Source organism: Monodon monoceros, unplaced genomic scaffold (assembly GCF_005190385.1).
Source record: "Monodon monoceros isolate NGI ecotype Baffin Bay Population unplaced genomic scaffold, NGI_Narwhal_1 Super_Scaffold_12, whole genome shotgun sequence".
Classification (NCBI taxonomy): Eukaryota; Metazoa; Chordata; class Mammalia; order Artiodactyla; family Monodontidae; genus Monodon; species Monodon monoceros.
Window position 1 is genome coordinate 98,606,962 of NW_021703768.1, and position 12,103 is coordinate 98,619,064.

General features: G+C 36.6%; 1 pseudogene; it reads left to right on the top strand.

Annotated features, from left to right (window-relative positions):
* Positions 1-8,764: 8,764 nt before the first annotated feature.
* On the top strand, positions 8,765-9,207 carry LOC114892116 (annotated as a pseudogene).
* The last annotated feature ends 2,896 nt before the right edge of the window (positions 9,208-12,103 follow it).

Here is a 12,103-nt window from a genome sequence, read left to right on the forward strand (position 1 = left end):
TGCCTGAGAGTTGAAACCAAACTTTCAGAGTTGTAGAACTATAGCTGTCTGTTTGGCATCTCCAGCCATAGCTTCACTTCGCTTACTGTAGGCAGTTTGCCCAAAATTGAAATCGTGTTCCCGCCAAAAGCTGATCTTCTCCCACTATTCCTTATTTTGATGAATGGCCCACCATAACCTAGATTCTCAAGCCAGAAATATGGGGGTTATTTCTGTCGTTCTTCTCGTACATCCTGTTAATCAAAAAGACCTATTGACTCCATTTCCAAAAATAGGTAACTAATAAGAACCTACTGTATAGCATAGGGACCTCTACTCGATACTCTGTAATGCCCTATATGGGAAAAGACTCTAAAAAAGAGTGGATATATGTATATGTATAACTGATTCACTTTGCTGTACAGCAGAAAGTACACAACATTGTAAATCAACTATACGCCAATAAAAGTTAATTAAAAAAAATCTCCAAATTACCCTCTCTTCAACATTTCCTCTGCATTACTTCTGGTCTCAATAGGTTTCTATCTGTTACCCCTGCCCACCTACAATCAATTCTTAATTATGGGGCAGAGTGATCTTTCCATGATGTAAACATTTCTCTGGAGTAATCCTGCTTAAAATATTTTAAGCACAAAATTCAAACACCTAAATGTGCTCTGACTCCGCTTGCTTTCGTGCCCATACCCCATCTCCAATCTAGCTAGTACTTCTGTTGCCTGAGCAGTATTCAGTATAGTTCCCTGTGCTATACAGTAGAACCTTGTTGTTTATCCATTTTATATATAATAGTTTACATCTACTAACCCCAAACTCCCAATCCATCCCTCCCCACCCTCCTCCCTCTTTGCAACCACAAGTCTGGTCTATGTCTGTCAGTCTGTTTCTGTTTTGTTGATAGGTTCATTTGTGTTACATTTTAGATTCCACATATAAGTGATATCATATGGTATTTGTCTTTCTCTTTCTGACTTACTTCACCTAGTATAATCTCTAAGTCCATCAATGTAGTAAGCAACAAAATTAAGAACCATTCAAAGATACTGCCTATGGGCAACTTGTGTGTCAACATACGTTAATGGGTGTTTTTTATGTGCATGTGCTTAGTTTTCTCTGCTGAACCTCTTTGTACTTACACTTTTTCTTATCAGTTCCACAGGAAAGAGAAAAGCTGGAATAGAAATTCAAAGCAATAAGAAAATCATACATGGGTTGCTTTGTCTGTTAGTGCATAGACTCACTTTGGCTTGAGGAAACGTTTTGAAATTGATTTTAGAAAAGATTATCAAAGAGAACTTTAATAATGCACTTAATATTTGCAATGCCTACAGCACATAGCTCATTGTGTTTACTTTTTCTGATTTTGATCATCCTGGTTTAATAAAAGAAAACTATTAGGATATGGCTCATTTATGTTAGTTCATTAGCTATAACTTAACATTTGCAAACATTTCTGTTAACCTCAGAAATTAGAATTTAAACTTGATGTGATGCAGTATTAATGTTTCTTAATTTTTGTTGAGAAGAGAAAAAGAACTGCTTATCTATAGACGATGTTGAAAGGTTTGTGATTTTCCTGTCATTTTATGTATTTTATCTTTGCTATTTCCTGATTATCTTTTTCAATGTTTCTAGTTTTATTTTGTTGTGAGACATATCATGGGAGAAGGCATAGATTTTTACCAAAATTTGTTTCCAGGAACTTGATTTTTATCAATGAAACATTTTTTTTTTTTTTTTTTTTTTGCGGTACGCGGGCCTCTCAATGTTGTGACCTCTTCCGCTGCGGAGCAGAGGCTCCGGACACGCAGGCTCAGCGGCCATGGCTCATGGGCCCATCCGCTCCGCGGCACGTGGGATCCTCCCGGACCGGGGCACGAACCCGTGTCCCCTGCATCAGCAGGCAGACTCTCAACCACTGCGCCACCAGGGAAGCCCTCGATGAAACATTTTTTAAAAACTTTTATTTCAGTTGTTTTTGCTTTTTGTTTGTTTGCTTTGTTTAGTTTTTCCTTTGTTGGACAAACACTAATTTTATATGCACTAAAAAGTAACTTCAACAATGACTCTCTGTATAGTTTGACAACTTTTCTGATTTAAGGAGAAGAGCTATGATGGTGTGACTCTGGAATGTCACATATAAATGTGGGTAAGTTCAGACACAAATATATAACAAATACCTCCTCTCAGTGATCATTACTTCTTCAACCTCCACTCCCCAGGAAGCTACTTAATGTGTTACAGGAGTGATGCTGGCCTCTTAAGTCCAATAGATTTTAGCTCACATAGTGGCTCTGATGCCCGTATTAGGGTAATTGCAGGAACATGTTTCTTTGTTATTGGAATATGGTATGTTAATAACTTATTCGGTTGGGGGGTGGGATATAAACAGAAAAACCCATATGGCTTCTATATACAATTTCTTTTCTTTTGGAAAGATGGTATAGAGTAAATATTAACACTTCAATTGAGACAGATCTGTTTTACTTTTTACTAATTCCATTATTCCCTCAAATTGTTTCACTTCCCTGAACTTAAGTTTCTCAGTTAAGATATGTGGGAAAGGTAAACACTGACTACTCTGGCTATAATATTGTTATTTTTGAGACATCAGCTTTCCTAGGCAAATATCAATTGCATTCAACAAATGGACGATAGTATTTGTTAGGCAGGTTTTACAGCAGTACTGAGAAGTAACAAATCTAACATTTGTTTTAATGTTTTTAATGTTTTTTTCCTGTGGTAAAGTCACGTAGTATAAATCACACTATTTCAACCCTATTCAACCACACAGTTCAGCGGCACTAAGTACATTCACATTGTTGTACAGCTCTCACCATCATCCATCTCCCGAATTTTTCACCTTCCTAAACTGAAACTCTGTCCCCATTAAACACTAACTCCCCATTCCCCCTCCCCCACCCCACCCCCACCTCCAGGCCCCTGGCATCTACCAATGTACTTTCTGACTCTATGAAGTTGACTATTCTAGGTACCTTGTATAAGTGGAATCAAACAGTATTTGTCTGCACCTAATGTATATTGGAATGCATTTTTAAGGTTAACTTAATATATGTCCTGCAAACAGATTGCACCTTCTTTTTTTTCCCCCCGTGCTATACAGTAAGCCCTCACCAGCCATCTACTTCATACATAGTAGTGTACATATGTCAATCCCAATCTCCCAATCCATCCCACTCCCCTTTCCCCACTTGGTGTCCATACGTTTGTTCTCTACATCTGTGTCTCTATTTCTGCTTTGCAAATAGGTTCATCTGTCCCATTTTTCTATATTTCACATATATGTGTTGACATATGGTATTTGTTTTTTTCTTTCTGACTTACCCCACTCTGCATGACAGTCTCTAGGTCCACATCTCTGCAAACGGCACGGTTTTGTTCCTTTTTATGGCTGAGTAATATTCCATTGTATATATTTACCACATCTTCTTTATCCATTCCTCTGTTGATGGACATTTAGGTTGCTTCCATGTCCTGGCTATTGTAAATAGTGCTGCAATGAACATTGGGGTGCATGTATATTTTGGAATTATGGCTTTCTTTGGGTATATGCCCAGGAGACAGATTGCTGGTTCATATGGTAGTTCTATTTTTAGTCTTTTAAGGCACCTCCATACTGTTATCCATAGTGGCTGTATCAATTTACATTCCCACCAACAGTGTAGGAGGGTTCCCTTTCCTCCACACCCTCTCCAGCATTAATTGTTTGTAGAGTTTTTGATGATGGCCATTCTGACTGGTGTGAGGTGATGCCTCATTTTGGTTTTGATTTGCATTTCTCTAATAATTAGTGATGTGGAGCATCTTTTCATGTGTTTGTTGGCCATCTGTATGTCTTCTTTGGAGAAATGTCTATTTAAGTCTTCTGCCCATTTTTTGATTGGGTTGTTTGTTGTTTTGATTTTGAGCTGCATGAGCTGTTTGTATATTTTAGAGATTAATCCCTTTCAGTTGCTTTGTTTAGAAATATTTTCTGCCATTCTGAGGGTTGCCTTGTTTATGGTTTCCTTTGCTGTGCAAAAGCTTTTAAGTTTAATTAGGTCCCATTTCTTTATTTTTATTTTCATTACTCTAAGAGGTGGGTCAGAAAACATCTTCTGTGATTTATGTCATAGTGTTCTGCCTATGTTTTTCTGTAAACGTTTTATAGTGTCTGGCCTTACATTTAGGTCTTTAATCCATTTTGAGTTTTTTTGTGTGTATGGTGTTAGGGAGTGTTCTAATTTCATTCTTTTACATGTAGCTGTCCAGTTTTCCCAGCACCACTTGTTGAAGAGATTGTCTTTTCTCCATTGTATATTCTTGCCTCCTTTTTCATAGATAAGGTGACGATAGGTGCGTGGGTTTATCTCTGGGCTTTCTATCCTGTTCCACTGATATATATTTCTGTTTTTGTGCCAGTACCATACTGTCTTGATTACTGTAGCTTTATAGTATAGTCTGAAGTCAGGGAGCCTGATTCCTCCAGCTCCGTTTTTTCTTTTTCAAGATTGCTTTGGCTATTCGGGGTCTTTTGTGTTTCCATACAAATTGTAAAATTTTTTGTTCTAATTCTGTGAAAAATGCCACTGGTAATTTGATAGGGATTGCATTGAATCTGTAGATTGCTTTTGGTAGTATAGGTATTATCACAATATTGATTCTTCCAATCCAAGAACATGGTATATCTCTCCATCTGTTTGTGTCGTTTTTGATTTCTTTCATCAGTATCTTATAGTTTTCTGAGTACCGTTCTTTTGCCTCCTTAGGTATTTATTCCTGGGTATTTTATTCTTTTTGTTGCAATGGTAAATGGGATTGTTTCCTTAATTTCTCTTTCTGATCTTTCATTGCTAGTGTATAGGAATTTTACATCAGGAAGTGTTTAATATAGCCACTATGAAAAACAGTATGGAGGTTCCTCAAGTAATTAAAAATAGAACTGCCATATGATCCAGCAATTCCACTTTTGGGTGTATACCCAAAGAGAACAATATCATTATGTTGAAGAGACATCTGCACTGTCATGGTCATTGCAGCATTATTTCATAGTCAAGACATGGAAACAACCTAAGTGTTGACAGCCAAATGGATAAACAAATTGTGATACACACACACACACATCAGAATATTATTCAGCCATGAATAATTGAACTTTGAATTCATGAGTATTTCATGAATAGTTGAACTTCTTTCAATTGATATGTCTGTGAGTTTCATTTATATTGTTGTACGTGGATTTTGATTTTTATTCTCACTGTTACATACTACTATTATGGACGTATACCACAGTTTATTTATCCATTCTAGTGTTGATAGGCATTAATAGTGTAGTTGGCAGTTTTGGCCTATTATAAACAGTGATGTTATAAACATTCTAGTTCCTATACTTTTGTAAATCCATCTATGTATTAGGTGTACACCTAAGACGGAAGGAAGAAAATAGAGAACAAAATTATATAGTTCTAAAATTAAATGTCTTTAAAATATAAATAATAGATGATAGACTCACACATGACCATCTACTTAAGCAAATAATCTGAAATATTTTCCATTAGATATCACACATGGCTCTACTGATGTTCAAAGAGAGAAAATTTAACCAAATAGACTTAAATGAAATTAAACACATCTTTGTCTGTCTTCGATGATTCAAATGTACCCTGGAAGGACTTTACATATATAAATAAAAGTTGTTAATTTTGGACGGTCACAGTGGTGAAAGACTGTTTAGAATAGATCAGTTTAAGCAGATTGCATTATATAAACTGAAAAAATCCAGCTCTGGGGAAATTTTTTAGAGTATTTAAAGTTTTGTCTTTTCATCTTTATTTTCACTTAAGAAAACTTTTTTTCTGAAAATAATTGGCTCTGAAAAGTATCTTTTAATAAAGATTTTTAAAAACTTTTTTCTAAACCTCTAACCCGTAAAATAACTCACTGAATTACAATATGCCTGCATTAATTTCCATCTACTGTTAATTTAAAACTCAGTGGATTTTCTTAAACTAAACATACTGTGTAACCAGCACTGAGATCCAGAAATAGATCATTACTGTACTACAGTACTATACGATCTGCAGTTGCTGAATCCATGGATGCAGAACTGTGTATAAGGAGGAACCACATAGAGGGATGGCCGATTATAAGTTATACTCAGATTTTCAACTGTGTGGAGGGTTGTTCAACAATTCTCTCATTGTTCGAAGGTCAACTGTACATTGTGATTCAGCTTCTCCTTCTGCCAGATTCTGCCTTTCTCACATTCTTCCAGGTGAACTTCCTAAGAGCATTGTCCATCAACTTTCCCATTAAAAATCCCCATTTTCAGGAAACCCGATCTAAGAAAGTACCAGCACAAATCCCAGAACATCCATATGGAGAACTATTAGGCTTGCTAAGGAATGAGGAAAACTATGTGCTCCCGTTGCTGCAGGATTTGGCTAATATGTACCAATATACCATGAGGAGACAAGAGTAGATGCACAGGATTGTATATGTTAAGGATGCTGAATGAAGGGGAACAGAACAAAAAAGAAAGTTGTGGATGGGGGAGTTTATCAATATGGGAGATAGTCCTGTGAAATAGAATTTAACACTCTGGCATCTACAGTGGGAGATCATGCTCTTCTCTCCTAGGATAGCTATTAGAAACGTAGAAAATACTGACACAGTAAATTAGGTAGGAATGTCGGAGTTATCAGGGCTGATGATGGAAAAAGGATTCAAAGATTCAGAAAGAGAGGTAGGTAGGATATATTACATAAAGCTGGATAAACAGCTGACAGTATTTCATGCGAAGACCTAGAGGACATGCCAGATGACAGTACTAAGCAAGTAACTGGTGAAAGGGGAACAAAAATTGTTTAGGAGCTCAGGGATGGCTGTTATCTCTAGGCAAAGAATAACAGTAAGAGATGCTGTTTTAGGACTGGGAATCCTGATAGCAATTAATTTGATTGCATCTCAAAATAACAAAGAGGAGATGGTAGTGCTTAGCAATCAAAAGCAAGGTAAGTGCAATTATCACAACGGGCAACAAGATCTGTGTGGCAGATGAGGAAGCTTGACTCACAGTGAGAGAAATGGTTAACAGGATATGTTAGTGCTTACAGAAATATGAATATGCAGCAAGCAAGCATTTTGCATAATATGTACAATCAAAATAAATAAAAATAAATGATAAGGAGGCAGAGGGAAGCTGCCCATTAAAAAGCCACAAGTTTTTCTTCCTCGATTCCAGATGTGATCTGATTCTCAGACCATGAACCCATTGACTGGAAGAGAGGCCTATGATGAAAGATCATTTTTCACTGTGACAAATGTATAACAGTAATTCCCCTGTACTTTACCTAGGTGACCCCTGAACTTTAATTCAGGTGCCTCAGCACTGGGAAAAGGGAAATGTCCAGATCATTCAAGGGTTGATGTATACATGAACATAGTGAGGACAGAAATTCCATACATTAAAAGGAACAAAATAGAATGTCTAGAACCCAAAATACGTTATGTGCAGATTAAACACCACAGAAAAAATATCAGTGAGCTTAAAGACATAACAATAGAAATTATCCATACAGATATATTTAGCTTTGGTGAAATATGGGATGGTACTAAGAACTCTAACAATAGTGTTATTAGAGTTCCAGGAAGGAGGTGGACAGGAATTGAATAAATAATGGCTAATATTTTCCAAATTTGTTCAAAATTATAAGGCTGCATGTCCTAGAAGCTCAAAAAATTCTAATCAAGAAAAAGAAAAGCAAAGGCACATAATTCAAATTTTATAAAATCATTGTTAAAGAGAAAATTTTAAAAGCATCCAGAGAAAAGAGAGATTAAGTGCAGGAGAATAACCATAAGAAAATTGTTGACTTTTTATCAGAAACAATGCAAACCAGAATATTTTGGAACAACATCTTTAAAATGTTGAAAAAAGGTCTGTCAACCTAAAATTCTATATCCAGAAAAAATATTCTTCAGAAATGAAGCTAAAATAAAAATATGTCCAGGAAAAGAAAAACGTGGAGAATTCATCACCCAAAGATCTGCACAAGAAGAAAATTTACAGTAAATTTCTTCAGGCTGAAGAAAGAGTAAACCAGAGTTTTACTAAGAAATAAAAAAATACTGTGAATAGTCACTATGTAGGTAAATTTTTTTTTTTTTTTTTTTTTTTTTTTGTGTGTGTTATGCGGACCTCTCACTGTTGTGGCCTCTCCCGTTGCAGAGCACAGACTCCGGACGCGCAGGCTCAGTGGCCATGGCTCATGGGCCCAGCTGCTCCGCGGCATGTGGTATCTTCCCGGACCGGGGCATGAACCCGTGTCCCCATCGGCAGGCGGACTCTCAACCACTGCGCCACCAGGGAAGCCCTATGTAGGTAAATTTTTAAAAATTCCTTCATTTTAAAATTTCTTTAAAATGTATTTTATTGTTTAAATTATAAAATAATAATATATTTGTGGGGTTTATGTCAATGAAGATGTAGATTATTTGACAATAAAAGTATAAAGAAGAGGAGGGCATAATAGAAATATACTGTTATACATTTCTTACATTAAAACCCAAGAGGCATGATGTTACTTGAAGAAAGACTGTGATAAGATGCATATTGCAAACCCTAGAGCTCCTACTGCATAAACTTAAAAGTTATAGCTAGTAAGACCATGGTAAAGAAAAATTGAATATTGAAAATATTTAAATCGTCATAAAGAATGCAGGGTTGGAGAACAAAACATATATGTGACACATCCTCCTCAGCATCATGGCCGCCCTCAGACCTCTCATGAAGCCACAGATCAAAAAGAGAACCAAGAAATCCATCCAGCACCAGTCAGACTGATATGTCATAATAAAGCAGAACTGGCAGAAGCCCAGGGCCATGACAATAGGGTGCGCAGGAGATTCAGGGGCCAGATTTTGATGTTCAAATTTGGTTACTGGAACAGCAAGAAAACAAAGCACTTGTTGACCAGTGACTTCTGAAAGTTTCTGTCCACAGTGTCAGGGAGCTTGAAATGCTGCTGATGTGGAGCATATATTACTGGGCTGTGATTTCTCACATCGTCTCCTCTAAGAACCACAGAGCCATAGTGGAAAGAGCAGCCTAGCCAGCTGTCAGTCACCAATCCCAATGCCAGGCTGCACAGTGAAGAAAATGAAGAGACAGCTTGTGTGCACATTGTATTCGTGTTAATAAAACCATAAAACTCAAAAAAGTGTACATATAGGACAAATTGAAAACAAATAGCTGGATGGTACACTTAGAAACAACCATGTAAATCATTAGATTAATTATAAATGCTCTAAACTTTCTAAAAAAAAGCCAAAGAATATTACACTGGATTTAAGTGCTAAATCCAATTTTACATCATCTAGAGGAAGTGCATTTTAAATATGGAGTTACAGATAGTCCAACAGTAAGAGAATGGGAAAATATACAGAGAAGTCCTCACAACCAGGAATATTGACAAAGATGAGAAGGGGAATTTCATAAAAATGAAAGTGTCAATTCTGAATCCCTGTGAAACTAATACCAGAGATTCATAAATCTATGAAGCAAAAACTGAGAAAAATCTGCAAGCAAAATTAGACAAATCCACATTACAGTTGAAATTTCTGCAGAAAATTACTAAGGATATAAAAGATGTGAATAAAATATCAACCAGCAGGACATACCTGAAATTTATAGAAGAATTCACCAAACAATGGAACATACAAAGTCTTTTTCAAAGAGCACATTCAACAGGTGGAACAAAAAATAAAATTAATTAATGAATAACTGAAAAAAAGAAACTGAACAGTTGTTTGGGACACCTTCCATCTGATTTCACATTAAATGGAGGCATATTGTGGAAATGAATCCTTAGTGGTTATCCAGACTTTAAAAGCACTCACATCAGTTATTAAAGCTAATAGGAGCAATTTCAGTTTAAAAGCAGGACTTCCTGTCCACTTAATACTACAGTAGTATTGACTACATTACTTGGAAATACCCTATGTCTAATTTTCCATTCCTTAACTGGAGGAGAATATTGTCTCGAATGCAGATGCCTCAGATACCTTGTAATTTTATGTAACCAATTTCAATGGACTTTATGCCATTTTTAGCTTGTCACCTATGTGTGATTATCCCAGAAAACAATCTTTTTTCCCCCAAACTCACTATTTATGTACTTATTATGTTTAAACTAATTACTGAACCTTAGTACTTCCCCATTGAAGAATGGACTTATAAGTATACTTCCTCATGATTATATGATTTTTAGACTAGATGGTTTATTTGGTAGATTTCCTAGCATCATCTCCCTGGGCTCTAAGTTATTTAATACATTAATTTTGGGCAGTTCATCATGATGGTGTTAATTTTTTATTATAGCCTATTTAGTAGTTTTATCTTCTAAGATCACAAAGATTTTCTTTGATATTTTCTTAAACAAATTGTGGTATATCCAAACAATAAAAAGAAACAAACTACTAGACACACAACTTTGACGAATCTCAAAAAATGTGCTGAGCTACCTAGGACACAAAAGAACACATACCATATGAACCCATGTATATACTATTACAGAAGAGGTAAACCTAATCTATAGTAATCTCTGGCCTAGGCAACAACTGATAACATATCAGTTGTTGCCTAGGCCAGAGGTGAGGGTGGGTAAAATGCAAATGGATACAAGGAAAATTTGGGGGGTGATGGAAATATTCTGTATCCTGATAGGGTTGATGATCATATGGGTGTATACATTTGACAAGGTCACCAAACTGCAAACTTAAAATAGGTGCTTTTTTATTGCATGTAAGTCACACTTCAGTAAAGTTAATAAGGAAAAACAAACAAACAAAAAACTATTGTGTAGGGAGAATGGAAGCAGGGAGACTAGCTAAAGTGCTGTGAATAATCTGAGCAATGATGGTTTAAACAGTAGAAATGGAAAACAAGAAGATAGATTTAGGATATGTTTTGAAGGCAAATTGTACATGATATGTTGATAATTTATATATGTACGTTTGAGAATGAGGATTCTGATGGACAGTGAGAAATAAGGAAAAATCCCTGAAAGTTTGGCTTAAAAAATTGGATAGTGTGATTTATTCAAAACAGTTCATCTGAGAAAAGAGTTTGGTAATTGAGTTCTATGAAGAATCAAGAGTACTATTTTGGCTGTGTTAATTTTAAGATGCTTTTTAAAAACACCTGTGGGAGGGCTTCCCTGGTGGCGCAGTGGTTGAGAGTCCGCCTGCCGATGCAGGGGACACGGGTTCGTGCCCCGGTCCGGGAAGATCTCACATGCCGCGGAGCGGCTGGGCCCGTGAGCCATGGCCGCTGAGCCTGCGCGTCCGGAGTCTGTGCTCCGCAATGGGAGAGGCCACAACAGTGAGAGGCCCACTTACCACAAAAAAAAAAAAAAAACGAAAAAAAAAAACGAAAAAAAACACCTGTGGACAAATATCCAGCAGGGTGTTGGGTATACGATTCTGGAGTTCTAGGGCATGTTTGAATCTTAAGGTACAGATGTGGAAGTCATAGCAGACAAGTTCTATTTAAAGCCATAGGCTTGAAAAAATGTTACCTAGAGAGCCCAGGACATTTAGTGGTGGAGGAGGAGAAAATGAACCAGCAAAGGAGACTGTGATGAAGCAGCTAATAATGCAGGCACTCAGGTACAAGCACATGGGGTCGTAGACATTAAGAGATGAGAGAGTTTTGTGAAGAAAAGTGAGCAGTTATGTTGGAAGCAATGGAAAGGTCTGGTTAAGGAAAGAACGGTGATCACTGGATAAATTTTTGTGTGTGTGACCCTGACAAGATCTTTTTCTGGAATAGAAGGGGTGGAAACTTGATTGGACCGGATGTAGAAGATCATATTGACATGACTATATTTGTCAAGAAAATGTACAGTGAATTGGGAAGGAATGGAAGAGTGGTGGGAAGATGATTCAGGTCAAAGTCATGGGAGGTTTTATTTTATTTGATTTGATTTGAAAAAAACCAATATTAGTGCTTGTTTGTATGCTGGTGGTAATATTCCATCAAGAACTGAGAATTGGTTGAAGCAGGAGAGGGAGTGTTTGAGGAAAGTCTTTGAGAAAACACGGA